The 18131-nt window shown below is 45.4% G+C and overlaps 1 protein-coding gene across 1 annotated transcript in view; it reads right to left on the bottom strand.

Annotated features, from left to right (window-relative positions):
* MBD6 (methyl-CpG binding domain protein 6) overlaps positions 1 to 3408 on the bottom strand; it is a 71409-nt gene extending 68001 nt beyond the window's left edge. Inside the window, exon 1 of the mRNA XM_069758563.1 lies at positions 3070 to 3408. The gene's annotated coding sequence lies outside the window, so the exon portion shown is untranslated. The remainder of the gene's footprint in view (positions 1 to 3069) is intronic.
* Positions 3409 to 18131: the final 14723 nt, after the last annotated feature.

Here is an 18131-nt window from a genome sequence, read left to right as displayed (position 1 = left end):
AGTTAAAGGGGCCGAATAATATTGCACGCCCCACTTTTCAATTTTTGAATTTCCACAAAAGTTTAAAATAACCAATAAATTCGTTCAACTTCACAATTGTGTTCCACTTGTTGATTCTTCACCAAAAATTTAGATTTGGTATTTTTATGTTTGAAGCATGATATGTGGGAAAAGGTTGAAAAGTTCCGGGCGGCCGAATTCTTTCGCAAGGCACTGTATATCCTGAAAAATGGGATTCAAGCAGAACAGCCATCGGGGCCAGTGTTAATGAAGCAGATGGAATCACTTCATGCCCTGTCTGTTTTTGTTTTTTTTAGCGTGGTCAACAGAACTTTCATGCCAGGCTTCAAAAAGGGTGGACGCTGCCGAAACGAAGGTTGGACAGAGCACAAACTGTCTATCAATAAACTAAACGGCTCCGATGGCGATTATAACCAAATCCTATCTTTTAGGTCTTCACACGGAACCCCCATCACATTCACTGATGTGAGGCAAAGAGACAATGTCAACTATGCCTTAGGCCGGGATCACACATGCGAGAAGTACGGCCGAGTCTCGCATGTTAATATCCGGCATTGCCGCCGTCAATCAGGAGCGGAGCGTGCGGCCATATAGAAATACATGCAGCTGCACGCTCCGCTCCTGAGTGATGGCAGCAATGCCGGACATTAACATGCGAGACTCGGCCGTACTTCTCGCATGTGTGATCCTGGCATTAGACTTTTACATTTTGTCAACTTTCCTATACAGAGGGCCACTTGAGGCGAAAAAATACATAGTGGCATACCTTGAGTCTGCCTAGCATAGGTATACGTGGGGGTGCATTTTCCTGTAACATAGGGCTCTACCAATGTGTGCATATAGCTGCAGATGCATTAGTTTCCCAACAGATGTCAATAAATTCTCCTTAGAACACGGTCCACCAAGCTTACACTGAAAGAATAATGCTGCAAACTATTTTATTCTTGATGCCAAAAATACAGCAATCCCTGGCAAAAACATTGATATGAACAGGGCTTAAAAAGTATTGCAATAATGATACCTGACCTCCAAAGATGGTGTCATAGAGAAAAATTGTAAAACTCATAAAAGACATCTCCGGAGAGGAGACATATCACCCTCACATTGAACATATGCGATTATTTATAACTGGGGAGGTGAGAAAGAGCTGACACGTCAACCTCCATTGAAATAGGATTTCCTGCTGTGAACAGGTAATTACAACAAGGGATCTAACATTGCCGTCTGTACTCAGACTGTAAATGTCAGATGTGTGAAACCGGCCTAACCCTTGAAGAAGTAAAATCTTTCAATGGGGGAGACCGTTGAGAACAATTATGCCTGGCAGGACCAGAAGTGCAGTTGAGCAGCAGATCCCTACCAATGACCAATGTTAAGTGGAATCTGGTCACCTGCACCTCACACATCACAGTACCCACAGTTTCCAACACAAATCATTAACATGTTCACATATTGCTTATTTGTTACAGATTATTTCAGTAACAGTACAGCACTATGTGAGATGTTTTTTGTATTTTTTATCAAAACCTGGTACATAGTTGAAGAAAAATCGGCTGCAAACCCCATGCCTGCGTTAACGCATCGCAACGGAAAACAGCAGCAACATGCTGAGCAGCGCAACTTGTAGATGACGGCAGCCTCATTGTAAATGACAGTGCGGTGAATGCCTATTTCACAACCTTATCAAGTGAAGATGCTTTTATCTGTTGTCATCATGTTAAGAGGGGCAGCTTTCATAAGCAATGTGGCTGCAACATGTGAACACAGCCTACAAGTCAGAGATTTCCTTCAGGATTCTGCTGCAGATTTCACATTTTACATCACAGAGACAGAAATGTCAAGCTCACCAGGCATGTAGTCTTTTCACCCCACGTGAACTTGAGGATCCTTACGGGCATATACAAGTGAAGGTCAGGAAACCCACGGCCAGTCCGCGCCGCACGGCTCACGGATGTGAGTCCAGTCTGAGGCTATATTGCCACATCCGTGTGACATCCTAGCGCTGTCTATTTTTTTGGCCTCGGCCAGCACACTGACCCAGTTCCATTAATCTGTACACATCAGTTTTAAAAATGCATCTGTCTCTCCGATCCACGAGACTCCGAGAATGTTTAGTCCTCATTCATTTTGTGGATTAGACTCGACCATTAATGTCTATGGGGATCTGTGAGATACGGATGAAACACGGCAGACATACTTCACATTTCTCAGCGCCATCCTAGCAGACATACTTCACATTTCTCAGCGCCATCCTAGTTTTATCTGTTTATCATTGATAAATTAAGAGTCAATGGATAAATAACAAAAGAACAGAAACAACTAGGATGACACCAAAAAATGAAAGAAATGTGTCCAGATGGTAAAGCTCACGCAGATGTGCAGACGTGTGAACGCAGCCATAGACGGATCTGACACGTCCAGCATTCAGTCTGTGATATCTGGACCAGCCGCAGATCTCATATTTGCCCATCATGCTGATGAGTTTGGGTGAGAAGACGCTCAGCCGGTCCGGACACTGCCATCAGTGACTGTCAGCAGGGTGAGACCAGCCGTACAGTAGCATTACAGCACATAAGTGACAGGATGATAAATCTGCTGTAACGCTGCACATGTGCCACCATCAGCATGTCACCACAACCATGGAACCAAAGAAATAATGCCCAGTCAGACTGGAAATCAAGCGCAATGTAGCTTCTGCAACGCGGGAGCAAAACAAGCATAAAAAATTGTCACAAAATCCCTGACAGTGGGCATCGCCGGGCAGCTGTCACAGCAATGCCCAGACCACTGTCAGGTGATTGATTTTTCTGTTATGATCAATATGCCACTGACTAGTATGAGAGGTGACGGCGGCGGAGCGACAAGGTACGTGCTCCCAGGTAATATATATATACACTGCGGACAGCTCCGGGAGGGCACACATGGCACTGTCAGCACAGGACATGGCAGCTCCTCTCCCTGCCCCCACACCTGCACAGGTGACATGCCTTGTCATGGAGGTGACACAGGCTGCAGCTGCCATGCTGGCCACCACACACGGGCACTCACCTCCAGCAGATGACGGTGGTGACAGGCTGCCCCTTCCTGCCAGGCCTCTGCAGCAGGGGGCAAATAAGGGGCACAACAAAGAGCAATAAACCCTTTATGGCTTCCCTCTCATGCTTGTTATTGTTGTGTTTGCTGGCTGTTGTGATGTCCTGGCAGCAGCAGCCCCTCCTTCCACGGCTCCTCTAGGCTGGCACCGGGGTCTCCGTGTCTGGCTGCATAGGAAAGCCGTGCGGTGCCCACAGAACCTGTTTGCCCCCTGCGGGTCCGGTCGCTTAGAAGGTAGGGGGCAGGTAATGCAGCTGGCTGGCTCAGGCCTGTGCTTGCTCCTAGATTTCCCAGCTACCCCTGCCTCTCTCTTCTTAGTGGCTGTTTTCCTTCCCTGGGTTCCAGAGCCAGATCATGGAGTTTCCTGTTGCGCATGCGCGCAGAGGAGCGAAGGGCAGCCCTGGGGATTCCGTGCCCACAATACACAATTCGCACTACGGGAGCCGGGAGGGCTGCTGCGGCCGCCATTTTGGTTGTGGGCAAATAAATGCGTAGCGTTTCCTTCTCTAACCTTCTTGGCTACCAGCATCAGAGGGGTTAATGACCTATCGTGGGCCGCCGTTAGCGCTTTTTCTTTAATATAGTATCGGTACTCATTAGTTGTGTGGCGCGGTAACTGTCAGCACAAAATGGCTGGTGACACGAACGGGTTTCCTGACATAAACAAGTATCACAGGAGGCGAGTGACAGGCGGGAGAGCAGGCCGTGCCCCTGACAGGGAGGGTGTCGGATGGAGGGCGTCGGATGTGGGTGTCGGGAGAGCAGGCCGTGCCCCTGACAGGGAGGGTGTCGGATGGAGGGCGTCAGAGCGCGCTCCTGTGTGTACAGCGGCATTACCTCAGCGCCTGAGTGTGAGGAGCCGTGTACACTATGGCTGACCCTGCGGTCCTTTCCCTCCATAGGAGGCGGTTTTATGCCAGGACAGTCATAGTCCTGAATGACGCAATTTACCATGTAATGTACTAAAACATCGAGAAAAAAATATCAGCAAGGCAAAATTTTCGTTGTGTGGTAAAAATGTCCAGAAACACGATTCTGCGTCTCGGTGTGATTATGGCGAAACCAAACTGCTATCATTTGTTTTATTATTATTATTTTAGTGACGTCAAAATACAGAATTTGGGAAGAAAAATGCTTTGTGGCGCCCTTTTCTGGGACCTGAAACTTCAGGCTATGTGCACAAGATGCGGATTTGCTTGCAGAAATTTCTGCAAGGTTTTGCATATCTTGGCAGAAAAACGCAGTGGAAAATCCGTGTGTTTTTGTAGTTTGTCTGTTGCAGATTTTCATGCGGTTTTATAAGCTCCACGCACGCACTCTTCCTCCATCAGACATCATTACCTTTGACAATTCTGCAGCGATTTTGGAAGCAAAATTGACTGACTCAATGGAAGTCAATGGGTGCAGAAACGCTGCAGATCTGCAAAAAGAATCGACATGCTGCGGAAAATAACTTCCCCTGACGAAGCTGTCCTAGAACAGCGACACGCGTTGGGCTTCTCCTCCGGTCGCATTTGCCCTGTGACTATTCAGCCTCACAGCCTCCTGCAGCAGGATTTCTCCTATGGTGCTTTCTCCAGCACTATCTTCACCTTTTGACCACTCCTAGGATCAGACTATGCAGGGTATTTCAGGGTATATATTTGGACATCTTCCCCTGTCCCTTTCTTTGGATATCTAGGGCAGTTTATTTTATCTGCTCCTCTGGGTCCATAGGTTTTTTTGCTGGAAGCTGCATATTGTTGTGGGGTGTTGCATGCTATTTGCATGATCTGTGGCTTGTATTATACTTGACTGTGTGCATAATTGTTGTTATATGGTTGTATACAGCGTGTTCATTCCAAATTTTGACTATATATAGTTATATTAATAATATTAAGTGCAGAGGGCAGGGACACGTCTGTAAGATTTCATACGTTTATATATCTACCGTATGTATATTTTGGCATACAGTGTTCACAGGGGTATCTGCACGGAGGTTATGTGTGATTTTAGATGTTTTTAATTATGTTCCCAATAAAGCTTATAGTATTTTTATCATAACTTTGGTGGTGTGCAGATATTTTGATGGCTCTTGTTTCTTGTGCTTTTGTCAGTTTGCATTATTAGCCATCAGTCTTGCACCCCCTCTATATATCTGCATATTGTAGTGGTGCGTCAGCTATCCCATATGCTGCGGAAAATAAAACGCTGCAAATAAGGACGGAAATATCCGGATCATGTGAAATGCTACAAATCTGCATCATGTGCACATAGCCTAATACTTCGAAACAGGAGATGATGTTTAGCGGACTTGATCGTAAAAAACATAGCTCTTTCCCGGTAAACGAAAAGATTCAGGACTTGATCCTTAGAGAATGGAAGAAACCAGAAAAAAAGGGGGCCTTACCACCAGCATTAAAACGCAGGTATCCCTTTGACGATCCGGTTGTGGATACATGGGATAAAGCTCCTAAATTGGACGCGGCTGTTGCAAAGGCGTCAAAGCCTCATTACCCTTTGAGGATATGGGGATCCTCTGGACAGAAAAGCAGATATATTCCTTAAAGGTACCTGGGAGATGGCGGCTGGATCTCTCAGACCTGCTGTGGCGGCAACATGTACGGCCAGATCATTAATGGTCTGGCTAGATCAGTTAGAGTCTCAGCTTAAGGACGGTGCATCCAGGGACACTATTCTGAAGGCTCTACCGACCATCCAGAATGCTGCAGCCTTCCTATCGGACGCATCGGTGGACTCTGTCAGAATGGTGGCTAGAGCGGCAGGACTATCCAACGCGGCTCGCAGGACCTTGTGGCTGAAATGCTGGTCAGGTGACATTCAGTCTAGAACCAAGCTCTGCGCCATTCCGTGTGAAGGACAATACCTCTTCGGTCCAACTCTGGACGAGTTGTTGGAAAAAGCAGGGGATGACAAAAAGAAATTCCCCAATCTATATTCATCTTACCGCCGGCCATTCAATCGAAGGAGATTTGGTCGCGGGAAGAAACGGGGTCCTCTCCCACTAGAGAAAGTTTCAGATGGGAAGACAGACGCGGTAGAGGTACGGGATATATGTTTCGCCGTTCCTCAAAGGATCAGAAAAAAACGGACCAATGACTAGCGATACCTGTGGGGGGTAGACTGTCAGCATTCTCTTCAGCTTGGCTTGACATTACAAACAGTAAATGGGTCAGAGGCATCATTACTGAAGGTCTAAAACTGGACTTCAATCACTGGCCTCGTGAAAAATTTAAATTAACCCCTTTACGTTCCATCCCCCTTGAGCAAGCAGCCCTGGAAGCAGAGGTTATCAACTTATGTTCCAAGAACGTGCTGATTGAAATTCCGGAATCAGAAAGAGGAAGGGGATTTTATTCTCCTCTTTTTCTGATTAAGAAACCAGACGGATCTTTTAGAACGATCATTAATCTCAAATGTCTTAATGAGTTCCTGGTCAATGAATCATTTAAAATGGAAACAATCAATTCAGCAATAAAAATGTTGTTTAATCACTGTTTCATGGTAGTTGTAGATCTAAAAGATGCATACTATCATGTTCCAATACATGAACACTTCCAGAGATTCCTGAGAGTAGCTGTGTCAATGGGGGGCCAGATTCGCCATTTCCAGTTCAGAGCTCTTCCCTTCGGCTTATCGGCAGCTCCTAGGGTGTTTACAAAGTTAGTGGCCGAAGTCATGGCACACTTACGAGAGTCTGACATCCTAATTATTCCCTACTTGGATGACTTTCTTATAGTAGGGAGCTCTGCAGACCATTGCCGTTCTCCGCTAGAGACAGCCACATCCAAACTTGAGCATCTGGGGTGGATCGTAAATTACGAAAAATCTCGTTTACAGCCCCAGAAAATACAAAGATTTTTGGGACTATTGTTAAACTCAGAATCCCAACAGTGTTGTCTTCCACCCGACAAGTTGTTACATATCCAGCAACAGGTGTCTAGGGCAATTGATAAGCCATCCATGACCCTTAGACAGGCTATGTCACTATTGGGTTCTTTAACCTCTTGCATTCCCGCCGTCCGTTGGGCCCAGTTCCACACCAGACCGTTACAATCCGAGGTGCTGGTTAATGATAGAATCTTACAGGGGTCCCTGCAGAATCAGATTACCTTAGGTCCAAAAGCACTCACATCTCTTAGGTGGTGGCTAGACAGTGAAAACTTATCAGCGGGAGTTCCCTGGGTGTCACAGGTAACACGTGTTGTAACAACGGATGCTAGCCCTTCGGGTTGGGGAGCACACATGGATGACATGATGGTTCAGGGTCTATGGTCCCCTCCCCTAACATCAGCCTCCTCCAACCAGAAAGAGTTAATGGCAGTAGAGCTTTCAGTGAAAAAATTCCTCATATATCTGAAGGGTCATCATGTCAAGATCCTATCGGACAACCAGGTGGCAGTCGCATACATAAATCATCAGGGTGGAACTCATTCCGAGTCACTGATGAGAGTGGCGGATCGTCTGTTCCAGACAGCAGAAAATCACTTCTTATCCCTAACCGCTCTACACATAAGAGGAAAAGAAAACATCAAAGCGGACTTTCTAAGCCGCAACACCTTGAGACAAGGGGAGTGGTCCCTAAACAATTGCGTGTTCGATCAGATCGTCCACAAATGGGGACATCCAGAAGTAGATTTATTTGCTACCAGGGACAACCGGAAGACAACAAAATTTTGTTCCCTAAATCCCAGGGAAAATCCTCTGACGGTAGACGCTTTTCTAATCAAATGGGATTTTCAACTGGCGTATGCATTTCCTCCACTAGGCCTGTTACCCCTAGTAGTCAGGAAGATAAGAGAAGATCGAGCCAGAGTTATATTGATTGCCCCATTCTGGCCCAGAAGGGCCTGGTTCACTTGGCTCAGGATCATGTCAGTGGAGGAACCCTGGGTACTTCCGGACATTCCAGATCTGCTCTACCAGGGTCCGATCAGTCATCCTCAAGTAAATAATCTCCATTTAACGGCATGGATTTTGAAAGGGCGTTGCTAAAAAGCAAAGGGTTCTCCCCGAGTCTAATTGAGACCCTCATGAAAAGTAGAAAGCAAATAACCACAACAATTTACGCTAGAACCTGGCGGAAATTTCTGGCCTCTTCTGATTTTAATTTAGAAGAGGGATTACCTATAAAACAAATCTTAGAATTTCTGCAAAAAGGCTTAGAGCTAGATCTATCCACTAGTACTCTAAGGGTACAGGTCTCGGCCCTAGGGGCTCTATTTTCCTGTAACATCGCCAATTGGATCTCGAGGTTCATTAAAGCATCTATTAGATCAAGACCCATACATAAAGATAGATCTATGCCTTGGGATCTCAACCTAGTACTGTCAGCATTGACTAGAGAGCCGTTTGAACCTTTACAATCAGCTTCAATTAAGGCCCTATCTCTTAAGACAGCTTTTCTTGTGGCAATTACATCTGCCCGTAGAGTTGGGGACATACAAGCACTCTCCAGGGTATCCCCTTATACAGAGTTTCTACCAGACAGAGTAATCCTCAGACCGGACCCAGCCTATTTACCAAAAGTGTCATCACGGTTTCACAGGACACAGGAGATAGTTTTACCATCCTTCCTTCCCAATCCCTCCAACCCTAAAGAAGAACTACTCCATACATTAGATGTTAGGAGATGCCTGCTAGAATACATCTCTATTACTGACACATGGAAGAAAGATGATGCGTTGTTCTTATCTTTCCAAAACCTTAGAAAGGGACTTAGGGTATCAAAGTACACACTAGCAAAGTGGATTAGGGAGGCTATCTCTTTGGCTTACACTGCAGGTGGAGGTCCGGCTCCGCAGAATCTGAGGGCGCATTCCACCAGGGCCATGGCTACATCCTGGGCAGAAAAGTCTGGAGTATCGACCAGATATGTAAAGGTACCTTCACACATAACGATATCGTTAACGATATCGTTGCTATTTGTGACGTAGCAACGATATCGTTAATAAAATCGTTATGTGTGACAGCGACCAACGATCAGGCCCCTGCTGGGAGATCGTTGGTCGCTGAAGAAAGTCCAGAACTTTATTTCGTCGCTGGATCTCCCGTGGACATCGCTGGATCGGCGTGTGTGACACCGATCCAGCGATGTCTTCACTGGTAACCAGGGTAAACATCGGGTAACTAAGCGCAGGGCCGCGCTTAGTGACCCGATGTTTACCCTGGTTACCATGCTAAAAGTAAAAAAAAACAAACAGTACATACTTACCTACCGCTGTCTGTCCTCCAGCGCTGTGCTCTGCTCTCCTCCTGTACTGTCTGTGAGCCGGAAAGCAGAGCGGTGACGTCACCGCTCTGCTTTCCGGCTCCCAGACAGTACAGGAGGAGAGCAGAGAAGAAGAGCGCAGCGCTGGAGGACAGACGGCTGTAGGTAAGTATGTAGTGTTTTTTTTTTTTTACTTTTAGCATGGTAACCAGGGTAAACATCGGGTTACTAAGCGCGGCCCTGCGCTTAGTTACCCGATGTTTACCCTGGTTACCGACATCGTTGGTCGCTGGAGAGCGGTCTGTGTGACAGCTCTCCAGCGACCAAACAGTGACGCTGCAGCGATCCGGATCGTTGTCGGTATCGCTGCAGCGTCGCTTAATGTGAAGGGGCCTTTAGGCGGTCACATGGTCATCCCCGTCCACCTTCTTTAAGCACTATAGGTTGGATTTGGGGGCTTCCTCTGATCTCACATTCGGGTTAAGGGTGCTACAGGCCATAGTCCCTCCCTAAGGAAGCTTACATCTCTGTAATTCTCTCGTCGTGCTGTCATGGGAGTCCGAGTAAAGCATTAAGCTACTTACTGGTAGCGGCATTTCTCAGAGGCCCATGACAGCACCCTTAGTTCCCTCCCTATTCACTGGGGGTTGCACTTCCTATAAATGTATATATTTCACAATACGATACCAGTCCCAATAGATACAGGAACAGGAACACATGGGCTACTCTGTATGCACACATGGATTTTTCCTCTCTGAACCCTGTTCACACAGGTAATATACAGATGATCAGGTTTTTAAATACATCAGATAGGGATTGCATACATTAGTTAGGACTGCTCTGATAAGGGTATACCGTGAAGATTGGTAGAGCAGCTTAGTATACATTTTTTGCAAAAAACGTATCAACCAAATACCCTGTTTTTTACATCTTTTACTAGCACTTGCGGATTACTGCAATAATTTTTTCAAACTGAGTGTTTTTGGTTTTACTATTCTCTTTTGTGTCTTCAGTCCCAATAGATGTCTGATATTTTGTATATAATCTGTATATAGTGTATATTTTTGTGTACCACTAACCGCGGTAGTCCTCTCAAGACTCTGAAATACAACTGAGGCAAGGGAGAGGTACCGCCCTTTTGTATCTGTAGGTTTCCTGTTCCTAATGGGCGGATCCCCTCTCTCGTCGTGCTGTCATGGGCCTCCGAGAAATGCCGCTACCAGTAAGTAGGTTAATGCTTTTCTGTCAGTCACAGTGCCACATAGTTCAGTCACATTTAGGCTTTGTGTACATGTTGCAGATTTTTAGCGTTTTTTTCGCTATAAAAACTGCATACATTATGCATCCCATTATTTAGAATGCATTCCGCAATTTTTGTGCACATGATGCGTTTTTTTCCGCGAAAAAAATGCATCGTGGTAAAAAAACGCAGCATGTTCATTAATTTTGCAGATTTTTTGTGGATTTCCCACTATATAATGCATTAGGAAATGTCCGGAAAAATCCGCGCAAAAAAAGTGCAAAAAACGCATGCAGATTTCTTGCAGAAAATTTCCGTTTTTTTCTCAGGAAATTTCTACAAGAAATCCTGAACGTGTGCACATAGCCTTAATGAACACTTTCTGTCAGTCATAGTGCCACGTCTTTCAGTCATGTTTAATGAACATTTTCTGTCGGTCATAGTGCCACGTATTTCAGTCACATTTAATGAACATTTTCTGTCAGTCATAGTGCCAAGTAGTTCAGTCACATTTAATGAACATTTTCTGTCGGTCATAGTGCCACGTAGTTCAGTCACGTTTAATGAACACTTTCTGTCAGTCATAGTACCACGTAGTTCAGTCACATTTAATGAACATTTTCTGTCAGTCATAGTGCCACGTATTTCAGTCACGTTTAATGAACACTTTCTGTCAGTCATAGTACCATGTAGTTCAGTCACATTTAATAAACATTTTCTGTCGGTCATAGTGCCACGTATTTCAGTCACGTTTAATGAACACTTTCTGTCAGTCATAGTGCCACGTAGTTCAGTCCAATTTAATTAACATTTTCAGTCAGTCATAGTGCTACATAGTTCAGTCACATTTAGGCTGTGTGCACATGTTGCAGATTTTTAGCGTTTTTTTCTCTAGTAACCCCCCACGACAGCACACCTGGAGGATGTTACCCCTTTCCTAATAACATAGTAACATAGTAACATAGTTAGTAAGGCCGAAAAAAGACATTTGTCCATCCAGTTCAGCCTATATATTCCATCATAATAAATCCCCAGATCTACGTCCTTCTACAGAACCTAATAATTGTATGATACAATATTGTTCTGCTCCAGGAAGACATCCAGGCCTCTCTTGAACCCCTCGACTGAGTTCGCCATCACCACCTCCTCAGGCAAGCAATTCCAGATTCTCACTGCCCTAACAGTAAAGAATCCTCTTCTATGTTGGTGGAAAAACATTCTCTCCTCCAGACACAAAGAATGCCCCCTTGTGCCCGTCACCTTCCTTGGTATAAACAGATCCTCAGCGAGATATTTGTATTGTCCCCTTATATACTTATACATGGTTATTAGATCGCCCCTCAGTCGTCTTTTTTCTAGACTAAATAATCCTAATTTCGCTAATCTATCTGGGTATTGTAGTTCTCCCATCCCCTTTATTAATTTTGTTGCCCTCCTTTGTACTCTCTCTAGTTCCATTATATCCTTCATGAGCACCGGTGCCCAAAACTGGACACAGTACTCCATGTGCGGTCTAACTAGGGATTTGTACAGAGGCAGTATAATGCTCGCATCATGTGTATCCAGACCTCTTTTAATGCACCCCATGATCCTGTTTGCCTTGGCAGCTGCTGCCTGGCACTGGCTGCTCCAGGTAACATAGTAACATAGTAAGGCCGAAAAAAGACATTTGTCCATCCAGTTCAGCCTATATTCCATCATAATAAATACCCAGATCTACGTCCTTCTACAGAACCCAATAATTGCACGATACAACACTGTTCTGCTCCACGAAGACATCCAGGCCTCTCTTGAACCCCTCGACTGAGTTCGCCATCACCACCTCCTCAGGCAAGCAATTCCAGATTCTCACTGCCCTAACAGTAAAGAATCCTCTTCTATGTTGGTGGAAAAACCTTCTCTCCTCCAGACGCAAAGAATGCCCCCTTGTGCCCGTCACCTTCCTTGGTATAAACAGATCCTCAGCGAGATATTTGTATTGTCCCCTTATATACTTATACATGGTTATTAGATCGCCCCTCAGTCGTCTTTTTTCTAGACTAAATAATCCTAATTTCGCTAATCTATCTGGGTATTGTAGTTCTCCCATCTCCTTTATTAATTTTGTTGCCCTCCTTTGTACTCTCTCTAGTTCCATTATATCCTTCCTGAGCACCGGTGCCCAAAACTGGACACAGTACTCCATGTGCGGTCTAACTAGGGATTTGTACAGAGGCAGTATAATGCTCTCATCATGTGTATCCAGACCTCTTTTAATGCACCCCATGATCCTGTTTGCCTTGGCAGCTGCTGCCTGGCACTGGCTGCTCCAGGTAAGTTTATCATTAACTAGGATCCCCAAGTCCTTCTCCCTGTCAGATTTACCCAGTGGTTTCCCGTTCAGTGTGTAATGGTGATATTGATTCCCTCTTCCCATGTGTATAACCTTACATTTATCATTGTTAAACCTCATCTGCCACCTTTCAGCCCAAGTTTCCAACTTATCCAGATCCATCTGTAGCAGAATACTATCTTCTCTTGTATTAACTGCTTTACATAGTTTTGTATCATCTGCAAATATCGATATTTTACTGTGTAAACCTTCTACCAGATCATTAATGAATATGTTGAAGAGAACAGGTCCCAATACTGACCCCTGCGGTACCCCACTGGTCACAGCGACCCAGTTAGAGACTATACCATTTATAACCACCCTCTGCTTTCTATCACTAAGCCAGTTACTAACCCATTTACACACATTTTCCCCCAGACCAAGCATTCTCATTTTGTGTACCAACCTCTTGTGCGGCACGGTATCAAACGCTTTGGAAAAATCGAGATATACCACGTCCAATGACTCACCGTGGTCCAGTCTATAGCTTACCTCTTCATAAAAACTGATTAGATTGGTTTGACAGGAGCGATTTCTCATAAACCCATGCTGATATGGAGTTAAACAGTTATTCTCATTGAGATAATCCAGAATAACATCCCTCAGAAACCCTTCAAATATTTTACCAACAATAGAGGTTAGACTTACTGGCCTATAATTTCCAGGTTCACTTTTAGAGCCCTTTTTGAATATTGGCACCACATTTGCTATGCGCCAGTCCTGCGGAACAAATCCTGTCGCTATAGAGTCCCTAAAAATAAGAAATAATGGTTTATCTATTACATTACTTAGTTCCCTTAGTACTCGTGGGTGTATGCCATCCGAACCCGGAGATTTATCTATTTTAATCTTATTTAGCCGGTTTCGCACCTCTTCTTGGGTTAGATTGGTGACTCTTAATATAGGGTTTTCATTGTTTCTTGGGATTTCACCTAGCATTTCATTTTCCACCGTGAATATCGTGGAGAAGAAGGTGTTTAATATGTTAGCTTTTTCCTCGTCATCTACAACCATTCTTTCCTCACTATTTTTTAAGGGGCCTACATTTTCAGTTTTTATTCTTTTACTATTGATATAGTTGAAGAACAGTTTGGGATTAGTTTTACTCTCCTTAGCAATGTGCTTCTCTGTTTCCTTTTTGGCAGCTTTAATTAGTTTTTTAGATAAAGTATTTTTCTCCCTATAGTTTTTTAGAGCTTCAATGGTGCCATCCTGCTTTAGTAGTGCAAATGCTTTCTTTTTACTGTTAATTGCCTGTCTTACTTCTTTGGTTAGCCACATTGGGTTTTTCCTATTTCTAGTCCTTTTATTCCCACAAGGTATAAACCGCTTACACTGCCTATTTAGGATGTTCTTAAACACTTCCCATTTATTATCTGTATTCTTATTTCTGAGGATATTGTCCCAGTCTACCAGATTAAGGGCATCTCTAAGCTGGTCAAACTTTGCCTTCCTAAAGTTCAGTGTTTTTGTGACTCCATGACAAGTCCCCCTAGTGAAAGACAGGTGAAACTGTACAATATTGTGGTCGCTATTTCCTAGATGCCCGACCACCTGCAGATTTGTTATTCTGTCAGGTCTATTAGATAGTATTAGGTCTAAAAGTGCTGCTCCTCTGGTTGGATTCTGCACCAATTGTGAAAGATAATTTTTCTTGGTTATTAGCAGAAACCTGTTGCCTTTATGGGTTTCACAGGTTTCTGTTTCCCAGTTAATATCCGGGTAGTTAAAGTCCCCCATAACCAGGACCTCATTATGGGTTGCAGCTTCATCTATCTGCTTTAGAAGTAGAATTTCCATGGTTTCTGTTATATTTGGGGGTTTGTAACAGACCCCAATGAGAATTTTGTTACCATTTTTCCCTCCATGAATTTCGACCCATATGGACTCGACATCCTCATTTGCTTCGCTAATATCCTCCCTTAAAGTGGACTTTAGACAAGACTTTACATAGAGACAAACCCCTCCTCCTCTCCGATTTTTACGATCCTTTCTAAACAGACTGTAACCCTGTAAGTTAACTGCCCAGTCATAGTTTTCATCTAACCATGTCTCGGTTATTCCCACTATGTCAAAGTTACCTGTAGATATTTCTGCTTCTAGTTCTTCCATCTTGTTTGTCAGGCTTCTGGCGTTTGCGAGCATGCAGTTTAGAGGATTTTGTTTTGTTCCAATCTCCTCGCTGTGGATTGTTTTAGAAATGTTCTTACCTCCCTAATAGGGACAGGAAATGACAAGAGGTTAAATAACCCCTCCCTCATCCTCCCCTCAGTGTTCTTTCCTGTCCCTACTAGGGATGAAGAGGTCATCCCAGGTGCACTGTGCCGGCAGCGGTCACCAGGGGGAATATGAATAGTTTGGCCGGGCAGCGGGGATCAGACTTACGTCCATTCCCTGTCGCTGCTCCCGTCTCCTCCGACTCGGGACTCTTCACCGCCGCCATTCCGCTCCTGCGGGTAAGGTCTGGGGCGTTCTTCGGCTGGAGGCCTCTCGGAGCTCTCCAGCCCTTCTCCTCCTCCGCACCGCGCGCGCGTGTGTGGGTACTTCCGGTCTGAAGCCGGCGGCCAGATATGACGTCAGACGCCGGCCGGCTTCTCTGAAACAGGAAGTTCCTCGTGCGTTCCAGCCAGGAACGCTAGGCAGACAGCGTGGAAGACGTCGGCGTTCTCCCCCCACGTACTTCCGGACACCGGAGGAGGAGGTCCTCATCCAGGAGGACAGGTGCTGCGTCCGGTCGCCTATATATTCAGGCCCTGGACAGGAAGACATCGCAGGTAGGACCACTGTGTGGTGAAGACTATGGAGATGTCTGCTTCCTCGCGCTCTGCACCTGCAGAACACAGCACCATCCCGGCCCCAGTGAGTAGTCTGGCCCCGGGTGTCCATTCCCTGATGTGGGTTGTAGTCTTATGATTCCTTCTCCCCTTCCTTTTTAGGGGGACAAGGAACCCACATCAGGAAGCAAAACAAAAACTACCCGCAAATGCGCAGTTTGTATGAAGAAGCTGCCCTCTTTATACAAGAAATCATTGTGCAAAGAATGCACAGACAAAATTATCAGAGAGGAACAGCCATCCCTGATAGAGGAGATTAAAACCTTAATCCAGCAGGAGATTAAAACATCTCTGGCCACTCTTTCCCAGCCTACACCATCTCCTAGTGCCCCTCCTGAGGCTAAGAAAAGGAAACTTAATCCACAGGAGGAAGAGCAGGAGGACTCTCAGGGAGAGACGTCGGACGAACCCCCAGAGGAGGGTGAATTATCCCTGGACTCTGAAACTGTCCAGCAAGAGAGATACTACTTCTCTTCATCTGATATAGAAGAACTCCTTACGGCTGTAAAGAAAACTATGGAGGTTGAGGAAGAGAAGATGGCCCAGTCAGTGCAAGAAGAGATGTTTGGAGGACTTCGTTCTAGGAAGCGTCAGGTGTTTCCTATTCACCAAAACATCCGGGATTTAGTTCTGGAGGAGTGGGAATCCCCAGAAAAGAAGCTGACTACTCCAGCGGAAATTAAAGACAGATTTCCTGTGGATGCCGAGACAGCGTCATGCTGGTCAGAAGTTCCAAAAGTGGACGTCCAGATTGCCAGAGTAGCCAAAAAGACCACGCTACCATTCGAGGATGCCTCCCAACTGAGAGACCCTCTGAAACGTAAGATGGACGGACTACTAAGGAAGTCGTGGGAAACGTCAGCGTCTTTACTGAACATCAATTCAGTATCCACTTGCGTGGCTAGATCGATGCATCGCTGGCTGGGGCAGCTAGAGGAGCACTTGTCCTCAGGTACCCCGAGAGAAGATATTCTACCCTCCTTGCCTATCTTCCAGAAAGCAACAGGCTTTTTAGCAGATGCTTCCGCAGAATCCGTGAGAGTGACGGCGAGATCATCTGCACTGTCAAACTCGGTAAGGCGTGCACTCTGGCTAAGATCCTGGTCTGGGGATATGACTTCCAAGATGAGGCTGTGTTCTATTCCTTTTAAAGGAAAGTATATGTTTGGACCAGCCTTGGATTATCTTTTGGAGAAGGCTTCAGACAAGAAAAAGACCTTACCAGAACCTAGGAACCCTAGGAAAAGACCCTTCCGCGCTCAGCAGGAGCATACTCCTCAATACAGAGGAAAGGGTAAGACAGGTCGCTGGAGCTATCCGAAAGGAGGGAAAGACAGGAATCTTTTTCTTTCACAACCCCAAAACCAGAGAAAGCAATGACGCCGTCATAGTGGGGGGTCGGATTTCGAACTTCCTCCCAGTCTGGCAAGAGATCGGTGTGGATCAGTGGACCTTAAGATTGGGCAAAGAGGGGATGAAAATAGAGTTTACATCATATCCCCAAAAAAGAATGAAAACGACAACGTTATCAACACCGAAGCTACAGTCCACCCTGATAATTGGGATAGAAGATCTCTTAATCAACAATGTGATCTCCACAGTCCCAAAAGACGAAAGAAACAAGGGCCATTATTCCAGCCTATTTCTGATAAGGAAACCAAACGGAACCCATCGGATGATAATCAATCTGAAACCGCTGAATCAATATGTAACCTACAGAAGATTCAGAATGGAGTCCGTGAGATCGACAGTACCCTTAATAGGGCAAGACTTCGTCATGGCAACCATCGACTTACAGGACGCATATTATCACGTCCCAGTCCATCCAACCTATCGAAAATTTCTAAGGTTTGCAGTCACCAGAGAAGTTATAGACCACTTCCAGTTCAATGTCCTCCCATTCGGACTATCATCAGCTCCAAGGATCTTTGCAAAGGTCATGTCCGAGGTGATGGCGTACATCAGAAGTCGGCAGATATGCATAATCCCATACCTCGACGACCTCTTGGTAGTGGCTCCCACGGTTCCAATTCTACAGGAACATCTTCAAACAACAGTCCAGATCCTGTCATCCCTGGGATGGGTGGTAAACCCCAAAAAATCGGATATGGTTCCGTCCACAACGAAGATCTTTTTAGGGGTCTTATTAGACTCCCACAGCCAAACATCTTTCTTGCCCGAACAAAAACGGTCCCTGCTTACATCAAAGATAAGAATGTTGCAGGACAAGAAGAGAGTATCTCTAAGATGGGCCATCTCGGTTCTAGGTACCATGACATCTTGCATCCAGATGGTGGCATGGGCTCAAGCCCACACCAGGATACTTCAGACACATATTCTGTCAAGCTGGGACGGATCCCC

The sequence above is a fragment of the Ranitomeya imitator genome, chromosome 3, assembly GCF_032444005.1.
Source record: "Ranitomeya imitator isolate aRanImi1 chromosome 3, aRanImi1.pri, whole genome shotgun sequence".
NCBI lineage: Eukaryota > Metazoa > Chordata > Amphibia > Anura > Dendrobatidae > Ranitomeya > Ranitomeya imitator.
The sequence above is the reverse complement of the archived record's forward strand: the minus strand, read 5'-3'. Positions and strand labels throughout refer to the sequence as shown.